The following is a 26017-nucleotide window of genomic DNA, read 5'->3' on the forward strand; positions in this document are numbered from 1 at the left end:
TTGTTTTGAGCAAAGATGTCTGTCATGGAATTTGCCAGAGCTGACGTATGGTGGTACTGTGGTACAGACACTTTGTATCCAGCCCTACCGCCAGACTGGGTAGGTACCTGTGCATTGGTACAGTTGGTAATGCCTTTCTACATCAATCTCTGCTGAAGAACTCTCCGGTCTGTCTAGTGGGAATGAGCTCCTGAGTCGAGCTAAACGTTCTATTCCCAGTGGAAGTTTCAGCTTCTCAATTTACATGGACTCCATAGGAGTACCACGTGGTGTCCCCAACGAATTCAAAGCTAGAAATCAAATTGCAGCGGGTTTTGAGTCCATTTTCGTTCGAGTGACTGTCAACAAAAATGTAGCTTGGATTAATTACCTTTATTACAACCAGCAGAGATTCGTAAACTACACAATAGATACTCTCACTGGAGTGCATGAGCAATTAGGGATGACTAGCCTGATGTCACAACAGAACAGAATTGCATTAGACATGTTGTTGGCTGAAAAAGGGGGTGTCTGCAAATTGTTTGGATCTATGTGTTGTACTTTCATCCCAAATAACACAGCCCCTGATGGATCCATTACCAGAGCCTTGGAAGGACTCAGCGCACTCAGCAAAGAGCTAGCCTCAAACAGTGGGGTAGAGAATTACTTCACAAGCTCCATGGAGCGTTGGTTTGGTCAGTATAAGATGATGGTGTTGAGCATTCTGTTGATCGTACCGATAATGATAGGTATACTAATCCTGTGTGGATGTTGCTGCATCCCATGCATCCGCACCCTAACCACTAAGCTGATCACCACCGCCCTGACCAAAGAGAGAGCTGAAGCAGGTCAGTTTTTGATGCACGGAGAAGGTGAGTTCGGTGAGTTCCTCTTAGATCATCTCACAGAGGAGGAACTACAAAGCCTGAAGGTAGAAGCTTTCGTGTGAATAAATTCCACTAAATGATCACTCCTGCCATGCCTCAGCTACTGATTTTACTGTAGTTAGTCTCACACTGTAGGTACAGTCTAATACAGCTACCTCAGTCTTACATAGACATTGCAAGTTACCTATATTTACTGATGTTCCAGGTATACTGAGATTTACTGTTTTTCTACTGTTTTTTATTGATGTTATGTGTGCTGAAATTTACAGTCTTATACCAAAAGTGTTTTTATAAAAAGAGAAGCTAAAAGGGATTTTTATACTGGAATAAAAAGTGAAACTAAAGGTATTTTTTATTAAAGACAAAGCCATATTACCGGAGGTATTTTTTATTCTTATTTTTATAAGTCATTGTTCTCTAAATTCAGGTACGTTATTTGATTGAGGTATTCTCTATTTTATAGTCATTCTCTAATTCTGGTAAGTTTTTGATTGAAATAAAAACCAAACAACTAAGAATGTATTCTTTCATACCATATGCTGTATTCTTGCACCAATTGGTGCTTTATATTTACTGAATGATATACACACCATAAATGGTGTGTACGGAGGGAATTTGTGAAGTAAATAAACTCCTGATTGTATTGTGTCACACATGTACTCGTCCACCTCAATCAAAATGTATTATTGCACAACATGTATTTCTGCACAAATGTATAATGAACACTGTATTAGTTATGAATGTGAAGCACTGTAGGTTCTCTTCAAAGAGTTTCAGGTCTACCTCCATCTCGTCACAACAAGACTGCCTACCAAGGGGCATAACCGCGCCAACATGGACCAATGAGAGACGACAACACCCTTCTGTAGAGAATATAGCAAAATGTTTATGATGTTTTTGTACCACTTTCACTTTTACCAACAGACAGCGAACTGGCTCTTTATTGATTCGAACTGTGGACTTGGTGTGTGAAAGTGTCCTCGGCTGAGGGTATTTTTGAAATGCTGTCATCACTTTAAATAAATAAGTATCTTGATCATCTAGAAGTTTACTGGATTCATTTGAAAGGCAATCACAGCGCCCTTTGGGCTTCAAAACCCAACAGAGAAATCATTACACTTAGCAGATAGTTGCTGTTTTACTGATGTGGGTTAGCCCTGCCTCTTTACTTCTGCTACGCCAATTTTCAGAATTCAAGAACCGTTTCTCTTATTGTGCCACAGAGACCACTGCTGATGGTAAATTCTGCACTTTTTTTTTTTCAAACTACAATTCAGTTGTCATTGAATTGTGTTGTACTTTTTCCCATGTGGACACATATTTGCCTCCAATGCCACATATTGCCTCAAATGCAAAATATATTATCCAATTAATTAATCACTGGACACAAACAAACTCACTCACTGTGGCTTTGGAGAAATGGCTAAAATTCCTACCCTGGTCTCAGCACAGATTTCCCTTTTCATTAGTGACAGTTTGCCAACCCCCCTCCAATGGTAAAAGCCCTGCCCCTATTTATGACTTGTGAACCGTTCATCGTAGACGCTTGTGAGAAGCATCATTGGTCACAGCAGCGAGTTCCTGTTTCATTTTTTGGGTTAGCCCTGCCCACTATACTTAAGCAGCACCCCCTTTCATAACAAATTAACCGTTTCTTGTAGACACTTTTGGAAGGCATCATTTGTCTCAGCAGAAAGTTCCCTTTTCATCAGTGACAATTTGCCCCTACCCCCAATGGTAAAGGCCCTGTCCCCATTTATAACTCATCAACTGTTTGTCATTGCCTCATGTTGGAGGCATCATTACACTTAGCAGATAGTTGCTGTTTTACTGATGTGGGTTAGCCCTGCCTCTTTACTTCTGCCACGCAAATTTTCAGAATTCAAGAACCGTTTCTCTTAGAGTCTTGTAGGAGGCAGAATTTGTTTTACATTTCTGAGGGTTTACCCGTCCTCTAAACTTAAGCCACGCCCCGCAAAACTGTCCTCTTCCCTGGGTGGGCTTGAACCACCATGCTTTCGGTTAACAGCCGAACGCCCTAACCAATTGCGCCACAGAGACCACTGCTGATGGTAAATTCTTCACCTTTTTTTTTTTTTCATACTCCAATTCAGTTGTCATTGAATTGTGTTGTACTTTTTCCCATATGGACACATATTTGCCTCCAATGCCACATATTTGCCTCAAATGCAAAATGTAGTATCCAATTAATTAATCACTGGACACAAACAAACTCACTCACTGTGGCTTTGGAGAAATGGCTAAAATTCCTACCCTGGTCTCAGCAGAGATTTCCCTTTTCATTAGTGACAGTTTGCCAACCCCCCTCCAATGGTAAAAGCCCTGCCCCTATTTATGACTTGTGAACCGTTCATCGTAGACGCTTGTGAGAAGCATCATTGGTCACAGCAGCGAGTTCCTGTTTCATTTTTTGGGTTAGCCCTGCCCACTATACTTAAGCAGCACCCCCTTTCATAACAAATTAACCGTTTCTTGTAGACACTTTTGGAAGGCATCATTTGTCTCAGCAGAAAGTTCCCTTTTCATCAGTGACAATTTGCCCCTACCCCCAATGGTAAAGGCCCTGTCCCCATTTATAACTCATCAACTGTTTGTCATTGCCTCATGTTGGAGGCATCATTACACTTAGCAGATAGTTGCTGTTTTACTGATGTGGGTTAGCCCTGCCTCTTTACTTCTGCCACGCCAATTTTCAGAATTCAAGAACCGTTTCTCTTAGAGTCTTGTAGGAGGCAGAATTTGTTTTACATTTCTGAGGGTTTACCCGTCCTCTAAACTTAAGCCACGCCCCGCAAAACTGTCCTCGTCCCTGGGTGGGCTTGAACCACCATCCTTTCGGTTAACAGCCGAACGCGCTAACCAATTGCGCCACAGAGACCACTGCTGATGGTAAATTCTTCACCTTTTTTTTTTTTCATACTCCAATTCAGTTGTCATTGAATTGTGTTGTACTTTTTCCCATATGGACACATATTTGCCTCCAATGCCACATATTTGCCTCAAATGCAAAATGTAGTATCCAATTAATTAATCACTGGACACAAACAAACTCACTCACTGTGGCTTTGGAGAAATGGCTAAAATTCCTACCCTGGTCTCAGCAGAGATTTCCCTTTTCATTAGTGACAGTTTGCCAACCCCCCTCCAATGGTAAAAGCCCTGCCCCTATTTATGACTTGTGAGCCGTTCATCGTAGACGCTTGTGAGAAGCATCATTGGTCACAGCAGCGAGTTCCTGTTTCATTTTTTGGGTTAGCCCTGCCCACTATACTTAAGCAGCACCCCCTTTCATAACAAATTAACCGTTTCTTGTAGACACTTTTGGAAGGCATCATTTGTCTCAGCAGAAAGTTCCCTTTTCATCAAGGACAATTTGCCCCTACCCCCAATGGTAAAGGCCCTGTCCCCATTTATAACTCATCAACTGTTTGTCATTGCCTCATGTTGGAGGCATCATTACACTTAGCAGATAGTTGCTGTTTTACTGATGTGGGTTAGCCCTGCCTCTTTACTTCTGCCACGCCAATTTTCAGAATTCAAGAACCGTTTCTCTTAGAGTCTTGTAGGAGGCAGAATTTGTTTTACATTTCTGAGGGTTTACCCGTCCTCTAAACTTAAGCCACGCCCCACAAAACTGTCTTCGTCCCTGGGTGGGCTTGAACCACCATCCTTTCGGTTAACAGCCGAACGCGCTAACCAATTGCGCCACAGAGACCACTGCTGATGGTAAATTCTTCACTTTTTTTTTTTTCATACTCCAATTCAGTTGTCATTGAATTGTGTTGTACTTTTTCCCATATGGACACATATTTGCCTCCAATGCCACATATTTGCCTCAAATACAAAATGTAGTATCCAATTAATTAATCACTGGACACAAACAAACTCACTCACTGTGGCTTTGGAGAAATGGCTAAAATTCCTACCCTGGTCTCAGCAGAGATTTCCCTTTTCATTAGTGACAGTTTGCCAACCCCCCTCCAATGGTAAAAGCCCTGCCCCTATTTATGACTTGTGAGCCGTTCATCGTAGACGCTTGTGAGAAGCATCATTGGTCACAGCAGCGAGTTCCTGTTTCATTTTTTGGGTTAGCCCTGCCCACTATACTTAAGCAGCACCCCCTTTCATAACAAATTGACCGTTTCTTGTAGACACTTTTGGAAGGCATCATTTGTCTCAGCAGAAAGTTCCCTTTTCATCAGTGACAATTTGCCCCTACCCCCAATGGTAAAGGCCCTGTCCCCATTTATAACTCATCAACTGTTTGTCATTGCCTCATGTTGGAGGCATCATTACACTTAGCAGATAGTTGCTGTTTTACTGATGTGGGTTAGCCCTGCCTCTTTACTTCTGCCACGCCAATTTTCAGAATTCAAGAACCGTTTCTCTTAGAGTCTTGTAGGAGGCAGAATTTGTTTTACATTTCTGAGGGTTTACCCGTCCTCTAAACTTAAGCCACGCCCCACAAAACTGTCTTCGTCCCTGGGTGGGCTTGAACCACCATCCTTTCAGGTTAACAGCCGAACGCGCTAACCAATTGCGCCACAGAGACCACTGCTGATGGTAAATTCTTCACTTTTTTTTTTTTCATACTCCAATTCAGTTGTCATTGAATTGTGTTGTACTTTTTCCCATATGGACACATATTTGCCTCCAATGCCACATATTTGCCTCAAATGCAAAATGTAGTATCCAATTAATTAATCACTGGACACAAACAAACTCACTCACTGTGGCTTTGGAGAAATGGCTAAAATTCCTACCCTGGTCTCAGCAGAGATTTCCCTTTTCATTAGTGACAGTTTGCCAACCCCCCTCCAATGGTAAAAGCCCTGCCCCTATTTATGACTTGTGAGCCGTTCATCGTAGACGCTTGTGAGAAGCATCATTGGTCACAGCAGCGAGTTCCTGTTTCATTTTTTGGGTTAGCCCTGCCCACTATACTTAAGCAGCACCCCCTTTCATAACAAATTAACCGTTTCTTGTAGACACTTTTGGAAGGCATCATTTGTCTCAGCAGAAAGTTCCCTTTTCATCAGTGACAATTTGCCCCTACCCCCAATGGTAAAGGCCCTGTCCCCATTTATAACTCATCAACTGTTTGTCATTGCCTCATGTTGGAGGCATCATTACACTTAGCAGATAGTTGCTGTTTTACTGATGTGGGTTAGCCCTGCCTCTTTACTTCTGCCACGCCAATTTTCAGAATTCAAGAACCGTTTCTCTTAGAGTCTTGTAGGAGGCAGAATCTGTTTTACATTTCTGAGGGTTTACCCGTCCTCTAAACTAAAGCCACGCCCCGCAAAACTGTCCTCTTCCCTGGGTGGGCTTGAACCACCATGCTTTCGGTTAACAGCCGAACGCCCTAACCAATTGCGCCACAGAGACCACTGCTGATGGTAAATTCTTCACCTTTTTTTTTTTTTCATACTCCAATTCAGTTGTCATTGAATTGTGTTGTACTTTTTCCCATATGGACACATATTTGCCTCCAATGCCACATATTTGCCTCAAATGCAAAATGTAGTATCCAATTAATTAATCACTGGACACAAACAAACTCACTCACTGTGGCTTTGGAGAAATGGCTAAAATTCCTACCCTGGTCTCAGCAGAGATTTCCCTTTTCATTAGTGACAGTTTGCCAACCCCCCTCCAATGGTAAAAGCCCTGCCCCTATTTATGACTTGTGAGCCGTTCATCGTAGACGCTTGTGAGAAGCATCATTGGTCACAGCAGCGAGTTCCTGTTTCATTTTTTGGGTTAGCCCTGCCCACTATACTTAAGCAGCACCCCCTTTCATAACAAATTAACCGTTTCTTGTAGACACTTTTGGAAGGCATCATTTGTCTCAGCAGAAAGTTCCCTTTTCATCAGTGACAATTTGCCCCTACCCCCAATGGTAAAGGCCCTGTCCCCATTTATAACTCATCAACTGTTTGTCATTGCCTCATGTTGGAGGCATCATTACACTTAGCAGATAGTTGCTGTTTTACTGATGTGGGTTAGCCCTGCCTCTTTACTTCTGCCACGCCAATTTTCAGAATTCAAGAACCGTTTCTCTTAGAGTCTTGTAGGAGGCAGAATTTGTTTTACATTTCTGAGGGTTTACCCGTCCTCTAAACTTAAGCCACGCCCCGCAAAACTGTCCTCGTCCCTGGGTGGGCTTGAACCACCATCCTTTCGGTTAACAGCCGAACGCGCTAACCAATTGCGCCACAGAGACCACTGCTGATGGTAAATTCTTCACCTTTTTTTTTTTTCATACTCCAATTCAGTTGTCATTGAATTGTGTTGTACTTTTTCCCATATGGACACATATTTGCCTCCAATGCCACATATTTGCCTCAAATGCAAAATGTAGTATCCAATTAATTAATCACTGGACACAAACAAACTCACTCACTGTGGCTTTGGAGAAATGGCTAAAATTCCTACCCTGGTCTCAGCAGAGATTTCCCTTTTCATTAGTGACAGTTTGCCAACCCCCCTCCAATGGTAAAAGCCCTGCCCCTATTTATGACTTGTGAACCGTTCATCGTAGACGCTTGTGAGAAGCATCATTGGTCACAGCAGCGAGTTCCTGTTTCATTTTTTGGGTTAGCCCTGCCCACTATACTTAAGCAGCACCCCCTTTCATAACAAATTAACCGTTTCTTGTAGACACTTTTGGAAGGCATCATTTGTCTCAGCAGAAAGTTCCCTTTTCATCAGTGACAATTTGCCCCTACCCCCAATGGTAAAGGCCCTGTCCCCATTTATAACTCATCAACTGTTTGTCATTGCCTCATGTTGGAGGCATCATTACACTTAGCAGATAGTTGCTGTTTTACTGATGTGGGTTAGCCCTGCCTCTTTACTTCTGCCACGCCAATTTTCAGAATTCAAGAACCGTTTCTCTTAGAGTCTTGTAGGAGGCAGAATTTGTTTTACATTTCTGAGGGTTTACCCGTCCTCTAAACTTAAGCCACGCCCCGCAAAACTGTCCTCGTCCCTGGGTGGGCTTGAACCACCATCCTTTCGGTTAACAGCCGAACGCGCTAACCAATTGCGCCACAGAGACCACTGCTGATGGTAAATTCTTCACCTTTTTTTTTTTTCATACTCCAATTCAGTTGTCATTGAATTGTGTTGTACTTTTTCCCATATGGACACATATTTGCCTCCAATGCCACATATTTGCCTCAAATGCAAAATGTAGTATCCAATTAATTAATCACTGGACACAAACAAACTCACTCACTGTGGCTTTGGAGAAATGGCTAAAATTCCTACCCTGGTCTCAGCAGAGATTTCCCTTTTCATTAGTGACAGTTTGCCAACCCCCCTCCAATGGTAAAAGCCCTGCCCCTATTTATGACTTGTGAGCCGTTCATCGTAGACGCTTGTGAGAAGCATCATTGGTCACAGCAGCGAGTTCCTGTTTCATTTTTTGGGTTAGCCCTGCCCACTATACTTAAGCAGCACCCCCTTTCATAACAAATTAACCGTTTCTTGTAGACACTTTTGGAAGGCATCATTTGTCTCAGCAGAAAGTTCCCTTTTCATCAAGTGACAATTTGCCCCTACCCCCAATGGTAAAGGCCCTGTCCCCATTTATAACTCATCAACTGTTTGTCATTGCCTCATGTTGGAGGCATCATTACACTTAGCAGATAGTTGCTGTTTTACTGATGTGGGTTAGCCCTGCCTCTTTACTTCTGCCACGCCAATTTTCAGAATTCAAGAACCGTTTCTCTTAGAGTCTTGTAGGAGGCAGAATTTGTTTTACATTTCTGAGGGTTTACCCGTCCTCTAAACTTAAGCCACGCCCCGCAAAACTGTCCTCGTCCCTGGGTGGGCTTGAACCACCATCCTTTCGGTTAACAGCCGAACGCGCTAACCAATTGCGCCACAGAGACCACTGCTGATGGTAAATTCTTCACCTTTTTTTTTTTTCATACTCCAATTCAGTTGTCATTGAATTGTGTTGTACTTTTTCCCATATGGACACATATTTGCCTCCAATGCCACATATTTGCCTCAAATGCAAAATGTAGTATCCAATTAATTAATCACTGGACACAAACAAACTCACTCACTGTGGCTTTGGAGAAATGGCTAAAATTCCTACCCTGGTCTCAGCAGAGATTTCCCTTTTCATTAGTGACAGTTTGCCAACCCCCCTCCAATGGTAAAAGCCCTGCCCCTATTTATGACTTGTGAACCGTTCATCGTAGACGCTTGTGAGAAGCATCATTGGTCACAGCAGCGAGTTCCTGTTTCATTTTTTGGGTTAGCCCTGCCCACTATACTTAAGCAGCACCCCCTTTCATAACAAATTAACCGTTTCTTGTAGACACTTTTGGAAGGCATCATTTGTCTCAGCAGAAAGTTCCCTTTTCATCAGTGACAATTTGCCCCTACCCCCAATGGTAAAGGCCCTGTCCCCATTTATAACTCATCAACTGTTTGTCATTGCCTCATGTTGGAGGCATCATTACACTTAGCAGATAGTTGCTGTTTTACTGATGTGGGTTAGCCCTGCCTCTTTACTTCTGCCACGCCAATTTTCAGAATTCAAGAACCGTTTCTCTTAGAGTCTTGTAGGAGGCAGAATTTGTTTTACATTTCTGAGGGTTTACCCGTCCTCTAAACTTAAGCCACGCCCCGCAAAACTGTCCTCGTCCCTGGGTGGGCTTGAACCACCATCCTTTCGGTTAACAGCCGAACGCGCTAACCAATTGCGCCACAGAGACCACTGCTGATGGTAAATTCTTCACCTTTTTTTTTTTTCATACTCCAATTCAGTTGTCATTGAATTGTGTTGTACTTTTTCCCATATGGACACATATTTGCCTCCAATGCCACATATTTGCCTCAAATGCAAAATGTAGTATCCAATTAATTAATCACTGGACACAAACAAACTCACTCACTGTGGCTTTGGAGAAATGGCTAAAATTCCTACCCTGGTCTCAGCAGAGATTTCCCTTTTCATTAGTGACAGTTTGCCAACCCCCCTCCAATGGTAAAAGCCCTGCCCCTATTTATGACTTGTGAGCCGTTCATCGTAGACGCTTGTGAGAAGCATCATTGGTCACAGCAGCGAGTTCCTGTTTCATTTTTTGGGTTAGCCCTGCCCACTATACTTAAGCAGCACCCCCTTTCATAACAAATTAACCGTTTCTTGTAGACACTTTTGGAAGGCATCATTTGTCTCAGCAGAAAGTTCCCTTTTCATCAAGGACAATTTGCCCCTACCCCCAATGGTAAAGGCCCTGTCCCCATTTATAACTCATCAACTGTTTGTCATTGCCTCATGTTGGAGGCATCATTACACTTAGCAGATAGTTGCTGTTTTACTGATGTGGGTTAGCCCTGCCTCTTTACTTCTGCCACGCCAATTTTCAGAATTCAAGAACCGTTTCTCTTAGAGTCTTGTAGGAGGCAGAATTTGTTTTACATTTCTGAGGGTTTACCCGTCCTCTAAACTTAAGCCACGCCCCACAAAACTGTCTTCGTCCCTGGGTGGGCTTGAACATCCATCCTTTCGGTTAACAGCCGAACGCGCTAAACCAATTGCGCCACAGAGACCACTGCTGATGGTAAATTCTTCACTTTTTTTTTTTTCATACTCCAATTCAGTTGTCATTGAATTGTGTTGTACTTTTTCCCATATGGACACATATTTGCCTCCAATGCCACATATTTGCCTCAAATGCAAAATGTAGTATCCAATTAATTAATCACTGGACACAAACAAACTCACTCACTGTGGCTTTGGAGAAATGGCTAAATTCCTACCCTGGTCTCAGCAGAGATTTCCCTTTTCATTAGTGACAGTTTGCCAACCCCCCCTCCAATGGTAAAAGCCCTGCCCCTATTTATGACTTGTGAGCCGTTCATCGTAGACGCTTGTGAGAAGCATCATTGGTCACAGCAGCGAGTTCCTGTTTCATTTTTTGGGTTAGCCCTGCCCACTATACTTAAGCAGCACCCCCTTTCATAACAATTAACCGTTTCTTGTAGACACTTTTGGAAGGCCTCATTTGTCTCAGCAGAAAGTTCCCTTTCATCAGTGACAATTTGCCCCTACCCCCCAATGGTAAAGGCCCTGTCCCCATTATAACTCATCAACTGTTGTCATTGCCTCATGTTGGAGGCATCATTACACTTAGCAGATAGTTGCTGTTTTACTGATGTGGGTTAGCCCTGCCTCTTTACTTCTGCCACGCCAATTTTCAGAATTCAAGAACCGTTTCTCTTAGAGTCTTGTAGGAGGCAGAATTTGTTTTACATTTCTGAGGGTTTACCCGTCCTCTAAACTTAAGGCCACGCCCCCGCAAAACTGTCCTCGTCCCTGGGGGCTTGAACCACCATCCTTTCGGTTAACAGCCGAACGCGCTAACCAATTGCGCCACAGAGACCACTGCTGATGGTAAATTCTTCACCTTTTTTTTTTTCATACTCCAATTCAGTTGTCATTGAATTGTGTGTACTTTTTCCCATATGGACACATATTTGCCTCCAATGCCACATATTTGCCTCAAATGCAAAAATGTAGTATCCAATAATAATCACTGGACACAAACAACTCACTCACCTTGGCTTGGAGAAATGGCTAAAATTCCTACCCTGGTCTCAGCAGAGATTTCCCTTTCATAGTGACAGTTTGCCAACCCCCCTCCAATGGTAAAAGCCCTGCCCCTATTTATGACTTGTGACCGTTCATCGTAGACGCTTGTGAGAAGCATCATTGGTCACAGCAGCGAGTTCCTGTTTTCATTTTTTGGGTTAGCCCTGCCCACTATACTTAAGCAGCACCCCTTTCATAACAAATTAACCGTTTCTTGTAGACACTTTTGGAAGGCATCATTTGTCTCAGCAGAAAGTTCCCTTTTCATCAGGACAATTTGCCCCTACCCCCAATGGTAAAGGCCCTGTCCCCATTTATAACTCATCAACTGTTTGTCATTGCTCATGTTGGAGGCATCATTACACTTAGATATAGTTGCTGTTTTACTGATGTGGGTTAGCCCTGCCCTCTTTACTTCTGCCACCCAATTTTCAGAATTCAAGAACCGTTTCTCTTAGAGTCTTGTAGGAGGCAGAATTGTTTTACATTTCTGAGGGGTTTACCCGTCCTCTAAACTTAAGCCACGCCCCACAAACTGTCTCGTCCCTGGGTGGGCTTGAACCACCATCCTTTCGGTTAACAGCCGAACGCGCTAAACCAATTGCGCCACAGAGACCACTGCTGATGGTAAATTCTTCACTTTTTTTTTTTTTCATACTCCAATTCAGTTGTCATTGAATTGTGTTGTACTTTTTCCCATATGGACACATATTTGCCCCAATGCCACATATTTGCCTCAAATACAAATGTAGTATCCAATTAATTAATCACTGGACACAAACAAACTCACTCACTGTGCTTTGGAGAAATGGCTAAAATTCCTACCCTGGTCTCAGCAGAGATTTCCCTTTTCATAGTGGACAGTTTGCCAACCCCCCTCCAATGGTAAAAGCCCTGCCCCTATTTATGACTTGTGAGCCGTTCATCGTAGACGCTTGTGAGAAGCATCATTGGTCACAGCAGCGAGTTCCTGTTTCATTTTTTGGGTTAGCCCTGCCCACTATACTTAAGCAGCACCCCCTTCATAACAAATTGACCGTTTCTTGTAGACACTTTTGGAAGGCATCATTTGTCTCAGCAGAAAGTTCCCTTTTCATCAGTGACAATTTGCCCCTACCCCCAATGGTAAAGGCCCTGTCCCCATTTATAACTCATCAACTGTTGTCATTGCCTCATGTTGGAGGCATCATTACACTTAGCAGATAGTTGCTGTTTTACTGATGTGGGTTAGCCCTGCCTCTTTACTTCTGCCACGCCAATTTTCAGAATTCAAGAACCGTTTTCTCTTAGAGTCTGTAGGAGGCAGAATTTGTTTTACATTCTGAGGGTTTACCCGTCCTCTAAACTTAAGCCACGCCCCACAAAACTGTCTTCGTCCCTGGGTGGCTTGAACCACCATCCTTTCGGTTAACAGCCGAACGCGCTAACCAATTGCGCCACAGAGACCACTGCTGATGGTAATAAATTCTTCACTTTTTTTTTTCATACTCCAATTCAGATGGTGCTAGATGACAGTGAAGACACAAAAGTTTATTCAAATTCATCTGTAGACATTAATGGTTTATCCAATGTCATGGCATTCCATCTATTGGTTTGTTGAGACGCTTCCCTCAAAAACCACAAATGTCCCTAATGGTGGCACTTAGAGAAAAGTCCAGCAGATCACCAAAAGTCGTGTAGTGATAGCGCGTGGGTGGAAACCAATGAATGCCTGTGTTTTGGTGTCAATGCATAGGGGAGATTGTTGAGCTATCACGAGATAATGAATACTTTGATTTGAGGGTTTGATTATATTTGACATTTCACTACAGGCAACAATTGCGCAAACTTATGGTGGCGTAGCCCTCAAAGGTTGAGTCTCATCGGTTGGGGCCATTAATATACTGTATGTTTGACATTTAATGACAATTTCATCCCATCCGTTGAGATATTCCGTCTAGATCAAAGTTTAGCCCAATCGCTGACTGACCATTGCCGATCCTCATCCATGGTCTAAAAACATTTTATATATGGTAATGTCCTTTGATTTTTTTTTTTTTAAAAATTTTAATTTGTGCCTTTCTAGTCTTCCGAACCACTCACCGCGCTATATGCCCGTCAACAATGTACCATAATCAACAAGTACCTTGCTGGGTACGGTAATGTTGCCATGCAAAGAAATCTCTCCTAACATTGTTCTTCTTCTTCGTTTTAGTCCCACCAATGAGATGTCACATGGGTTAGAATATACGGGTTGATGCCTGGGTTAGTCAGAGCTACGAAACGGGTCACTGTGGTACTGCAACATCAGACTTATGACACTGCTTTCAACTATCTAAGAAAGTCAGTTAGAATAAGTCCATTTTCAAATAACTAACCTCTTCTAGGACTGCCACTCCTACTATTATAACACAGTGACCTCACAGATTAAGTAGGGGGTTTCCTTTACCTTGATTTAATTGATCAGACCATTGTTCACCTTGGGTATATTGGAGAAAACAGCATTGTACCTTTGGAATTCCCAGATGACCCTGTTCTCTGCTGAGGGTGGTGGGCACGGAATCTTCCCATTCCTGTTATCCTGCATGACAACTTGGGGAGGGAATGTGTAACGGGGTTAGCCTATCTAATTCAGTCTAAAATAACCACGCACTCCTTCAATGTGTGTGTGCATTTTACAAGTCCAAATGTTCTCTAAACCAATACGCATTAAATCAGATCATCAATCCGGTCCCAAATTCTGATTCTCATTTATCTTAATTACATTCATCAGTATATACAATGTGTGTTGCAGACCAGCAGAGATGGTTCATGGGGACAAAATCCATATATAACCTTTCATTTTGTGTTATCAGACCATATGGACCAAGAAAACACTAATTAAGGCTGTTATTTTAGAGCATGTTAGTGCAGATGCTCATTGTAAAGTTATCCATTAACGGCCGGAAGTTAGGTGACTTTGTTTATAAAATAATAGCACACCGACAAAAGTCGAATCAAAATTAAGAAGTATAAGTTAATGTTTTATTGCCACTTATTCCGTGTTTTGTGTTGAGTCCTGTGTTTTTATAATTCCTCTCCCTATCCCAAAAACTGAATTAGCTGTAAGCAAGGATGACCAGTTTTCGTGTAAGGTCCCTGAACGGTATTGACTTTTCGTTTTGCTTGCGTGACACTGGCAGCGACGGGAAGATCCCACAACCATCTCCCTTACCTATTATTGTCATGTGTCCGCTTTTTTCTTCTCAAAAATGGCTCTTTTTTGTGGTTCAACACAAAAACTGTGAATGGTTTGTACTCCACACATGAAATGGCAGCCTATATCTCCTCGATTTCTTTGACTTGTCTCTTGCTGGCAGTGCAGCCGGACGCAGTTTGACTAGGAGCTCTTTTCATGACAACCACACTGTAGCGCCCTGTGTCACGTGATAATTGGACGTTTATTGCACGTGGTTAAAAGGGGTCCCACTTACAATCCTATCAAGCAAACAATAGTTTATTTCACTGCAATATATCTGTAGGCATCAAACATGATAACTCAACAGTAACATATTCACTACGATGGCAATAATATCATGATAACATGTTAGGCCTACACAACTGTTACATGCAACCTGTTTCATCATCATTGCAACATAATTCAATACTGGCTCAACACAGTATTGTATTAGTAAGTTATTGGATAATTTAATTTACGCAATGTAACCACATTTATTCTCCAACCTTCTTCCACTTTTACCTCACTTTATTCCCATCATTTTGGCAAGTGGAGACAAAAGCTGTTTTACTTGCTCGGTTCCAAATCATTAATTAACAAGACAGTAATTCATATTTCACATACAAATATTGGACCAGGACAAAGTGGTTTGAGTAGGCATTACTATAATCAGAACCAGGTAATGATACCTGACTTTCATTTTAGTGGGGGAAAACTGAACGACAGTCAGTACTTCATTTGATTAATCCTTAGTTATAACACACCAATTTAAATCCATAATATAACACCTGTACCTGAACGCACCTCAAGTCATGTGTCGTGGTGGAAGATGCTGGGAGCGGGGCGGGCGAGCAGCTCAATTAGTTAATGCCAAGTGCGTGTCGAGGAAATCAACATAAGTGTACTTTATCAAAACTATATATGTGTATACTGGTACACTTTAGTATTTTTTTGCTAGTTTATTTGAGTTGAGGACGTATTTGGGAATGAAGAAAACACAGGTAATATTATTTTACTTTAAACTTTAGCTAGCTAGCTAACGGTATTGACCAAGATGCTGCAGAGCCTAGCAAACATCAGCTAACGTTAATGCGTCATGCTAGCTAACCAACGCTGTGTTGTAATTTATTTGCCTTAATAAAACGTGTTAAACATAATTCCGTTTTTTTTAACGAATTTAGTAGTAGCTGTTTAGTTAGTAGCTTTTGACAAAAAAAGTGCCAAGAGGATTTGGAAAGTTGCCCTGCTACTGTTGAGTGCGGTCGTAATACTTCTACTATAGGTCACTTGTCCTTCTATTAGGGTGCATTCACACCAAAGCAGGCTGTTCGGTGATGTGTGAGTCACTGAATAGCCCATTAATGCTAGTTAGGTTGTGAATAGAACACTCCAATGTACAGAGTTGCTCAAAAGAGCATCTGGGTGTTACAAAACACTCCTGCAAAGGTTATAATGTACAGAACATATTAAAAGACATGCGTTGGCCGGGAATCGAACCCGGGTCAACTGCTTGGAAGGCAGCTATGCTAACCACTATACCACCAACGCTGGTTGTTTCATCTTTGGTGCTGGGTCAGTGGGGAGGGTGTGCATTTGTTTATGCAATGTCTGAGTTTGTGTAATGTTGGAGCGGGTGAGGGGTGTGCTTGTCTAACTTGAAGTAAAACACATCAGCGTGCGTGGCGCGGGGAGATTGCGTGCAAGGCGCGATTTCTATTTAGTTCTCCCCTCTCCTTTCTTCTGCTCTGTAGGTGTGTCAGCTGCGAAGCCCCGCCCTTCGTAAACGGAGCGAAGGAGAGAATGTGATGAATGTGAAAAGTAGACAGTACAAACTGAACGTGCACATAAATTAGATCATAGCATAAACGTTTAGTTTATTTAATAAAGAGCATCTGTCAATGTGAAAGTGAGTTGTGAATAAAAAATATATTTATTTACTCCAAAAGCTCTTCCCGAAGCTCATAAAGACAGGATAGGACTTTCCCCCCGTGACAGCCAACGTACCTCTGTGTGGAGGATCAGGCTTTGGTGGTTGCCTCTCGATGCAAAATGCAGTAGTTTGTCACGATATGTGGGTTTTTGTGCTCTCACCGTAGCAATAAATCCTTTCACTCTCCCCGTCATGCTTGCCGCACCATCTGTGCAAAGACTGACGCACATATTCCAGGTCAGACTGTTCTCTTTTAAATAGTTATTAGTTACCCTGAATATTCTTCTCCCGTAGTATGGCTTTCCATTTCTTTGCAGAAGAAAAACGTCTCTTTGATAGAGTCAGCATCAACATATCTGACGTTTGCCAGAAGTTGGGCAGCCCCACTTATGTCAGTAGATTTGTCTATTTGCCTGCAGTTTCTCTGTCAAATGTTGCTCAATGTCTTCTGACATGTCGTCGATTCTTCTTTTGATTGTATTATCAGACGACGGCACTTTGGATAGCTCATTTGCTGCATCTGGACCCAGCATGATACCTGCAATTTTTTTGCAAGCGGGGAGGATGAGTGTCTCCGCTATTGTGTGAGGTTTCTTCTGCTTTGCAATGAGCTCCGCTAGCATGTAACTAGCCTCCATTGCCTTTTCAGACACTTTCACACAATCCAACAAACGGTCTTGCTGCCTCTGGTTCAGATCCCGCGCTCTTTTGAAGTAGGCCAAGTTTCTCTGAACATCGAAGGGATGTTTGGTTTCCAAGTGCCTCTTCAGCTTGCTTGGAACCATGTTCGCATTAGCTAACTTCTCCCGACAGACGACGCACTAGGGCTGAGGATTGTTGACATCCCCGGCCCAACTGAAGCCATAAGACAGGTAACTTTCATGATACTGTCTGCTGACAGTTTTTTTCCTCTTTTCTTTCGGTGGTGGGTTGTCGGCAGTCTCTGCACTGGTGGTTGGTGGTTTGCTCAGCACAAGAAAGCGCTCCATTTTCCCTCTTGCGTGTTTCTCTGTTTAATGTTGTCCTTCAGCCTTTGATGTGTCACGGTCTTATAATTCCCACCTGTGCAACTGCGTTAACAGCGAAATATGGGGTTCTGTGAGGATTTTTTTTTAAGAATTGTTTTTAGGTATAGAGTTTGCCTCTGTATTATGAAATGAGTGCATACAAAGTACTGATATAGTAAAATAAAAAAATATTATTTTTGTGTAGTTTTATATTGCAATAATAACGTATGGTTGTCACAAATCCCACGGCGGCACACCGGAATTGCCTCACGGCACACAGTGTGCCGCGACACACCGTTTGGGAACCACTGTGATAGAGGTTGCATATCTATGTGAATTGTGCCATATATATATTTTTAATATTGATGTATTCGTAATAAATCACGATCATAACAGCATAAAAATGACTTCTGCTAACAACAATCGATCACTGCGCCAAGAGCATCCACTTCGGCGATGATGTCACAAGTATAATACAGCCGCCGCAAGTAGAATACAGCCGCCGCCAGTGTTCGTCTGCGTTACAAACCGCCGCCAGCATTCTCTTCAATAAACTCCTCTTCTTGAAGGTGCAACGAGTCTATTGACGACTCACTGTCACTCGATTCTGTCGAAATATCTGAGCCAGAGTCCGACATCGCCACGTCTGCCGCTTCTGCCTGTGTATGTCTGTGTATTCAACTGGTGGACTATTTATACTTGTGACGTCAGAACATGGCGTCGGGTGTTTCCGGTAGCGGCAATGTAAACATCGGTGGTCGATATACTAAATCATGATTATTAAATACTGCGATCATGCGAACACATCATTTTACAACACAAATAGCATTTACTATCATCAGTAGAAATTCATGTTTATCATTCGTAGGCCCTTTAAGCTCTGGAGGTAGTCAAGTGCAATGCTAGCGTTAGCATCAGGTGGGATATACACAGTGTTGATTATCACCCTGTCAGCTCTCTAGGCAGGTAAAAGGGTCTGCACATAATAGACATTACTTCCAGGTCGGGGAGAGCAATTGTGTATGTGTAACCCTGCTGTCCATGCACCAGTCATTGTGGATGTAAACACACAGACCACCCCCTCGGCTCTTACCGGAAGCGCTGTTCCTGTCGTAGCGTGGGTAGAGCGGCCTGGGAGCTGCACTGCTGCATACGGAATCCGTGATGATCATCACACAGCAGTTGCGGACGTTCGTGTTAGCAGCTAATTGTACCTCCAGTTTGTCGATTTTGTGGATGATGGACCTGGCATTTGCGAGGCTTGGTAGTGGTGCTCGGTGCGGCCGCTTCCTTAGCCTAGCAAGCAGGCCTGCACGGCATCCTCGCTTCTGCTTCCTCTCCCTCCGGCGTCTGCGTTGCTTCATTGGCCCGAAAACAATCCAGGGAGACCCGAGAGGTCTCACTATGTCCTCCGGTATGTTGTTGCTGTGATGTCAGAGCGACAACTCATCCCGATGTCAAATAAGTCCAAGCGACTGTATATGTATTTTTGCCTGTACTTGGGCGTTCACGCACACAAACAAAAAACAAACAGTGCACAACCAAACCAGAGAGCCGTGAGCCGCTGCGTCTGAGCGCGCCGCCATCTTGAAATTAGATAATTTTTAAGTAAAAAAATAGAGTTAAAAATAAATTAAACAATGAATTTAGTTGACTATATATTATTGTGACTATTTGTCTTATCACAGACTTGTAAGTGTCAAAGTTTAGTATAGATGCTGTTTTTGAATCATTTAAATTTTTTGAATGGCAACACATAAACCACATAATCACACCTTCGGTCCTCTGGGGTCAAATGACCCCATCTGGCTTCACTGTTTATAAAGCATAAAGTATAAATTATCACCCACCACTGTGTTTCACCTTTTTAGTCAACTTTATTCCAACTATTATAAAACATGTCAACATCAATTTACAAAACTTCCAAACCAACTTTTCAGAATACAACTCTCTGAATGTGCCCTCAGTTGCATGCGGGGCAGGTAGTAACGCCATGGTCTTTGCAGACGTATGCATTGCATTTTTGACACGTTTTCGATATTTTGAGATCATTCTGGCGAAGGCAGAATTTGCACCTGCTCCTTTTGAGTGATGGGCCAGGAGGGGCATCTGGGCCAGGGGGGGCAGCTGGGCGAGGGGGAGCTGCTGCAGAGGTCGAGCTGGAGCAGAACTGCTGGATCTCCATAAACAATCTAGCAGCGGCTGGCATGCGGGGAAGAACCTGTCAAGTCAAGTCAAACTTTATTATAACAAATCACAGTGCAAATACAAATTGTGAGGTCATAACAGAAGGAAAAGCAACAGAAATGTAGCTTAATGCTGACCTTGCGTCGCTTGATGTGAGGTATCACCAGTTGTCGCCCAAGCTCCTCCATGAACAGCCTCCTCCTGTTGTACTTCCCCTGATTCCAGGCTGGCTTGATCTCAGACCACAGGACAAAGGAGTTGTATGCAGATACATCAAGAATGTTGTAGAAGACAACGAGGGGCCAACGGGCTGTCATTCTTTTGCACGTGTACGCACTGGTAACCGGAAACAAACCAAAACATATTCAGAAATGTAAGCTTATTTTCCTACACACAAATTCAATGCATTATCCTTTCCATATAATATTATAAATATTATGAATAATAAATGTGCATTACCTTGTTAAGGTTATCGACACCCCCTTTGTTGTGATTGTAATCTTCGATGATTTTTGGCCTTTTGTCCTCATTGTTACTCACAGCAGTATCCCGATGGCGAGTGCTCATCAGAAGGACATTCTTCTGTTTTTTGGGAAGATATGACACCAGAGCATGGGTCTCAGTGAAGGCAAACTTCGATGAGAACCGAGCCCCGTCCATTTTTGTCACCAGTGCAGAGGGAAGCTCAGGCTTGTTCCGCCGTACTGTTCCCACCATGTACAGCTTTCTTTTCAGTAGCTCAAGGCCAAGGGCATGTGAAGTGAAGAAGTTATCACATGTGATTGTTTTCCCCTGGAGATCTTCTGTCATTTCAAGGACAACTCGCATGCCCTGTTTCTTCTCGGACTGCGCACCAGCAAGTTTGCACGTGTATACTTGCATGTTCCATGCGTAGCTGGACCTGGCATCGCATGCTGCCCATATCTTTATCCCATATCTTTATCCCATATTTCCCTGGTTTAGTCGGAATGTACTGTTTGAATGGACAGCGACCTCTGAAGTGGACCAGACGCTTATCCACAGTCACATCAGCGCCTGGATCATACATCAGTGGCAGGAGAGACACCCACATGTCCCATACATCTCGAATTGGAGCAAGTTTGTCTTGTGCACACCGATGTTCTATTGTATCAAGATTTTATGAAATGTCTTGAGAGTCATAGTGGCACGACCAGACTCGCCATTCCATAAGCTAAATGTAGCCTCTTTACTGGATCGGTACACGCCAGCGAGGATTAAAATACCCACATAGGCCTGCAGGTCCACTCGGTCCATCCTTCTCCACTTGTTGCCATACACACATCGCCCCTCCTTGTTTGTCATGTTCAGCCACAGGTTCTTCAATAATTTTGGGCAGAAACAGGTCAAAGGTGGACTTTATATCACCAATACGAGACAGCAGTGACAGGCCTAAAGAAAGGAAATGATGAAGAAATGCATGCTTTCCTGAAGAGAAGCGAAGGCGTCTGGTTAGACGGCACTGGAGAAAGACATGACTCCTCTGTATCAACTACCATGTTGTGGAGAAATGCTGTGATAAAGGCTCTATTTACTCATGTCCAAAACTGTCTAAAGAGTGTGGTGGGACTAGACACAATGCCTAATGCACTTTGGAGAGAGCACCTTGTGCATCATGACAAGCAACACAGGCAAACAGAAGTGCAGAAGGAAGAAGAACATCTGACAATCACCAGAAGATTGGCAAAGGCTCAAATGGCTGAGAAAGACACTGAGGCTTCAAGAAATAAGAAAGAGAAGAAATCCTCCCAACACTCACCAAATGCCTCTCTCTGCATGGGAACATTCCCAGGAATGGGGTGGCTCCTCACAATGAGGATGCCCAGAGAATCCAACTGCAGGTGAAGCTATTCCAGGCTCCGAATGAACCAATGGTCACCTGTACGATAGAAGGCGAAAAAAATGGAACTGATGGTGGACACAGGAGCAACAGCGTCCTGTATAACTTCCTTGAAAGGAAAAACACCACCTCTCTCCACAAAGACCCTTCGAACCGTTGGATACTCGGGAAGAACAGAAGAACTAAAGTACACCATGCCATTGGTCACTGTACTTGGCAAACAATCCCTGCTACACCCTTTCCTCTTCTCCCCAAAGTGTCCTGTAAACCTGATGGGTAGAGACCTGCTGGTTAAAAACTGGAGCACAAATTCTATGTTCCAGTGATGGACTGATTCTACAGTTTCCTGGACAAATACCTCTGCATGGACAGTATCAAACAGATCAAAGGATCTTGGTGATGACATCAAGCCCTACCCAAGACATTGAAGAAACTACCACAACAGTGTATTGGAGCCGCCTGTTGACAGAAGGTCAAGACACTCCAGGAGTCCAGAAGACTTACATGGAATGGAAGCCTTGGATCAACACATTAGCTCCATATGGACCTCCACTTGATCCTTTACACTGCACCTATAACTACTTGCGTCAACCTGACGAAGAGTATCAACAAGCCTGGGAGGAAGAAAGAAACATGACAAAGGAGCAAATAGAAGTCAAGGACATCTACGTGGGACCTCAAGGTGTAGCTGCATTCTGTGCTCTCACTAAAGAACAACTGCAATGGTATACATTACCAGCTGAAACAGTGCCACATATCACACTGGCATTGGCAGTAGGATCTGAGGCAAGGTCCCTAGGTCCCATGATAAAGAGAGCCATGTCAATCAACTGGCTCCCAACCAATATTGCCTGCGTATGGAGAGCAGGCAATATTACATATATACACTAAGACCTCATAATGAGGTCTCAGTGACTCTCAAAACAGAACAATCATCATGTTGGTTACCGCAATATAACCTAAAAAGAGAGCAGGTTGAAGGAATAGGAGCAACAATCAATGGACTCCTAGAAGCTGGAGTAATCAGACACTCAAACTCCATCTGGAACACACCCATTTTGCCAGTCCCAAGGCTGGAGAATGGTTCATGACCTAAGAAAAATCAACTCTGCTACTGTGTCACAAAATATACCTGTTCCAGACCCATATGTGGCACTTCAACATCTGAATCCTGAACACAAATACTTCACAGTCATAGATCTGGCTAATGCTTTCTTTTGTCTACCATCGGTAGACAAATTTTCTTTCACATATAAAGGACAGAAATACACCTACAACAGAATGGCACAAGGCTACAAAGACAGCCCAGGACTGTTCAATCAAGCTCTGAAAAAAGACTTAAGCAGCTTACAACTGCCACCAGGTGTAACTCTGATACAGTACGTTGATGATTTGCTGCTCGCAGGGACTAGTGCTGAATCCTGCCTGGAAGCCACAGCAAATCTCCTCACACTACTTGCAGAAGCAGGATACAAAGTCAAGAAAGAAAAAACTCAAGTTGCAAGAAGATCAGTCACTTTTTTGGGAAGACTCATTTCTGCAAACAGCCTGACTCTAACCAATGCACAAAGGACCTCAATCCTATCACATGGAAAGCCTAAGACAGTACAACACATGTTGGCATTTCTTGGATTGACGGGTTACAGTAGGACTCATGTACCAGATTATGGAAATCTGACTCAACCACTCAGAGACATGCTCTCAGAAGCAGGAAACAGAAACCTCACTGCTGAGCTCATCTGGACTACAGAAGGCGAAGAAGCTTTCACTAAGACTAAACAAGCCTTGGGACAAGCTGCACATCTATGCTCCCCAGACTACAATGATGATTTTCATTTGGATGTTTCTGAAACAGGAGGGATGGTAAATGGAGTCCTGTTTCAGAAAAAAGGGGGAGAAAGACATGTACTGATGTACCACAGCTCAAAATTGGACAATGTTGAACAAGGACAAACAGGTTGTACAAGACACCTGGCTGCTCTAGCAAAGACAATTCAAAAGACTGCACACGTGGTGATGTGCCACCCTCTCAAAGTAAACACTACACATGGTGTAGTGGCGTTTCTAAACTCACAAGCGTTCACTTTTTCTCCAGTCAGAAAAGTAAAGATAGAAGAAACACTAACTAAGCCCCACATCACATATGTGGCAGGGACAATCAACATGGCAACAGGACTGAATTCAGAAACCATGACCCACATGACTGTGCATTTGTCTCACAACAAGATCTTAAAATTAGATCAGATTTGGAAACCGAACCGTTGAATAATCCAGATAAAATTCTATACAGTGATGGCTGCTGCTACAAAGGAGATGAAGAAAATGTAGCTTCCTATGCTGTAGTGCAACAAAGTGGAGAAAACACACAAACTTTGGAAGCACACATCATTCCACAGCCAGCCTCTGCACAACTTGCAGAAATAGTCGCGTTAACACAAGCATTGAAACACGGAGAAGGCCAGAGAATAAATGTATACACAGACTCTGCTTATGCATATGGGCATATGGCGCTGTCCATATTGACGGCCCCCAGTGGATGAGAAGAGGTTTCCTGACTTCATCCAAAAATCCTGTCAAACATGCTGAAGCATTAAGAGCCCTACTGAAAGCGGCACTGCTGCCATCACATGTTGCTATAATGAAATGCAAAGGTCATCAGAAAACTGATACAGCAGTGGCAAAAGGAAATGATGCAGCAGACAAGGCAGCTAAAGTAGCAGGCGGCTACACTACAACAAATGATTTGTTTGAACAGTGAAAATCAAGAGCAACTCACTTTGGAGAGCATCAAAGAAATGCAAGCACAAGCAGGAGTCTATGAGCATAATCAATGGGCTCATAAGGGAGCCACCAAGACTGAAGGAATCTGGAGAGCTCATGATGGCAGACTCGTGGCACCAGCTAAACTATGTCACCTGTTGATCAAACAAGCCCATGGCCCCACGCATGTTGGAAAACTAAGAACAACAAGGGACATAGAGGTAGAATGGTGGCACCCATTTATGAAAGAGATGGTTGAAAACTTTGTAACAGAATGTGATACCTGTTGTAAATTTAACAATAAAAGAACATACAAAGGTCCTATGGGTCGTTTTCCAGTGCCAGACGCACCATTCAAAGAGATATGTATTGACTATACAGACATGGGAGCAGAAATGTGGTAAGAGGGTACAGATATATTTTGGTAATGGTCGATCGTTTCACTAAGTGGATTGAAGCAATTCCCTGCAAAAAGAAGATGCCAATTCTGTAATCAAACGGTTAAAAAATGAACTCATACCAAGGTATGGAGTTCCACGTTGCATACGATCAGATAATGGGACACACTTCATGAGCCATAAACTTGAAGAAGTAGAAAAGTATTTTGGCATAACACACAAATTTGGGTCAGTATATCATCCGGCATCACAGGGTTTGGTAGAACGAGCTAATCAAACACTCAAAAGAAAACTTGCTAAAACATGTTATGGTAACAAGTTAAAGTGGGTAGATGCCCTAACTTTGGCACTCCATGTCAATGAGATCCTCACAAAGCAGTCAAACACATTTGTCTCCACATGAACTGTTAACCAGTAGACCAATGCCTGGCCCTCCACGCGAAGGAGGGCACGGTCCTGTATTAGATCTATGGCAGATTGAGGCAGATGAATATGTCAAGGCTTTGGCTAAAATCAGGTGATTGGGTAACGGTCAAGGTCCACAAAAGAAGTGGTCTGAACCTAGGTGGACTGGACCGTGGGAGGTGACAAAACGTACTTCACACGCGCTCCGGGTAAAAGGTAAAACAGGAGCTAATTGGCACCACCTCACACATTGTGTACCTGCACTGGCGCCTTCTCGCTGTTTAGCAGAAGTTAGTCAAGATTTGAACCTGCTGGAACAAAACAGTACTGACTAATTGATTTGTGAATCTAGAATCAGCACCAGAGGATAAATTGTCCTTAGATTATACTAAATTTCACTTGTCACAGTTATTTGTTTGTCCGTCTAAGTGAGCAGATAAAACCAGTTAAAAATGCCACCAATAGAAGACAAAAAAGCGAAGGTAATAGTGTACCAGAAAATCTCTCTGTGGGGAGTCCCTCGGGTGATAGCTGGGTTAGCACTGCTCACAATTGTTATAGTGCTCTCCTTGACATGGTGGGAGTTTTGCCTGAGCGTAGGAAGTAAGGAACCAAGCAATAGAGTAGCTAATCTTTGCCCAAATGAAGCTTACTACACACCAGACAATCTGACAACTAAACAAATCCAAGATGTGACTGAACGATTCCCTAATGAGACTGCACCCCCTAACACCATACTAACGCGACGAATGAGACGCATGAAAAACAACG

The 26017-nt window shown here is 43.1% G+C and overlaps 14 non-coding genes across 14 annotated transcripts; all 14 read right to left on the bottom strand.

Moving 5' to 3' along the window:
* Positions 1-2853: 2853 nt before the first annotated feature.
* trnan-guu (transfer RNA asparagine (anticodon GUU)) lies at positions 2854-2927 on the bottom strand. Its single transcript has one exon. It is a non-coding gene; the product is annotated as a tRNA-Asn (tRNA).
* Positions 2928-3691: 764 nt separating this feature from the next.
* On the bottom strand, positions 3692-3765 carry trnan-guu (transfer RNA asparagine (anticodon GUU)). Its single transcript has one exon. It is a non-coding gene; the product is annotated as a tRNA-Asn (tRNA).
* Positions 3766-4528: 763 nt separating this feature from the next.
* trnan-guu (transfer RNA asparagine (anticodon GUU)) lies at positions 4529-4602 on the bottom strand. Its single transcript has one exon. It is a non-coding gene; the product is annotated as a tRNA-Asn (tRNA).
* Positions 4603-5364: 762 nt separating this feature from the next.
* trnan-guu (transfer RNA asparagine (anticodon GUU)) lies at positions 5365-5439 on the bottom strand. The gene has a single exon. It is a non-coding gene; the product is annotated as a tRNA-Asn (tRNA).
* Positions 5440-6201: 762 nt separating this feature from the next.
* trnan-guu (transfer RNA asparagine (anticodon GUU)) lies at positions 6202-6275 on the bottom strand. The gene has a single exon. It is a non-coding gene; the product is annotated as a tRNA-Asn (tRNA).
* A 764-nt stretch (positions 6276-7039) lies between these two features.
* trnan-guu (transfer RNA asparagine (anticodon GUU)) lies at positions 7040-7113 on the bottom strand. The gene has a single exon. It is a non-coding gene; the product is annotated as a tRNA-Asn (tRNA).
* A 763-nt stretch (positions 7114-7876) lies between these two features.
* On the bottom strand, positions 7877-7950 carry trnan-guu (transfer RNA asparagine (anticodon GUU)). Its single transcript has one exon. It is a non-coding gene; the product is annotated as a tRNA-Asn (tRNA).
* A 764-nt stretch (positions 7951-8714) lies between these two features.
* On the bottom strand, positions 8715-8788 carry trnan-guu (transfer RNA asparagine (anticodon GUU)). Its single transcript has one exon. It is a non-coding gene; the product is annotated as a tRNA-Asn (tRNA).
* Positions 8789-9551: 763 nt separating this feature from the next.
* trnan-guu (transfer RNA asparagine (anticodon GUU)) lies at positions 9552-9625 on the bottom strand. The gene has a single exon. It is a non-coding gene; the product is annotated as a tRNA-Asn (tRNA).
* A 763-nt stretch (positions 9626-10388) lies between these two features.
* trnan-guu (transfer RNA asparagine (anticodon GUU)) lies at positions 10389-10463 on the bottom strand. Its single transcript has one exon. It is a non-coding gene; the product is annotated as a tRNA-Asn (tRNA).
* A 761-nt stretch (positions 10464-11224) lies between these two features.
* On the bottom strand, positions 11225-11296 carry trnan-guu (transfer RNA asparagine (anticodon GUU)). Its single transcript has one exon. It is a non-coding gene; the product is annotated as a tRNA-Asn (tRNA).
* Positions 11297-12046: 750 nt separating this feature from the next.
* Positions 12047-12121, bottom strand: trnan-guu (transfer RNA asparagine (anticodon GUU)). Its single transcript has one exon. It is a non-coding gene; the product is annotated as a tRNA-Asn (tRNA).
* Positions 12122-12878: 757 nt separating this feature from the next.
* trnan-guu (transfer RNA asparagine (anticodon GUU)) lies at positions 12879-12951 on the bottom strand. The gene has a single exon. It is a non-coding gene; the product is annotated as a tRNA-Asn (tRNA).
* A 3226-nt stretch (positions 12952-16177) lies between these two features.
* trnag-ucc (transfer RNA glycine (anticodon UCC)) lies at positions 16178-16249 on the bottom strand. Its single transcript has one exon. It is a non-coding gene; the product is annotated as a tRNA-Gly (tRNA).
* Positions 16250-26017: the final 9768 nt, after the last annotated feature.

The sequence above is a fragment of the Cottoperca gobio genome, unplaced genomic scaffold, assembly GCF_900634415.1.
Source record: "Cottoperca gobio unplaced genomic scaffold, fCotGob3.1 fCotGob3_292arrow_ctg1, whole genome shotgun sequence".
Classification (NCBI taxonomy): Eukaryota; Metazoa; Chordata; class Actinopteri; order Perciformes; family Bovichtidae; genus Cottoperca; species Cottoperca gobio.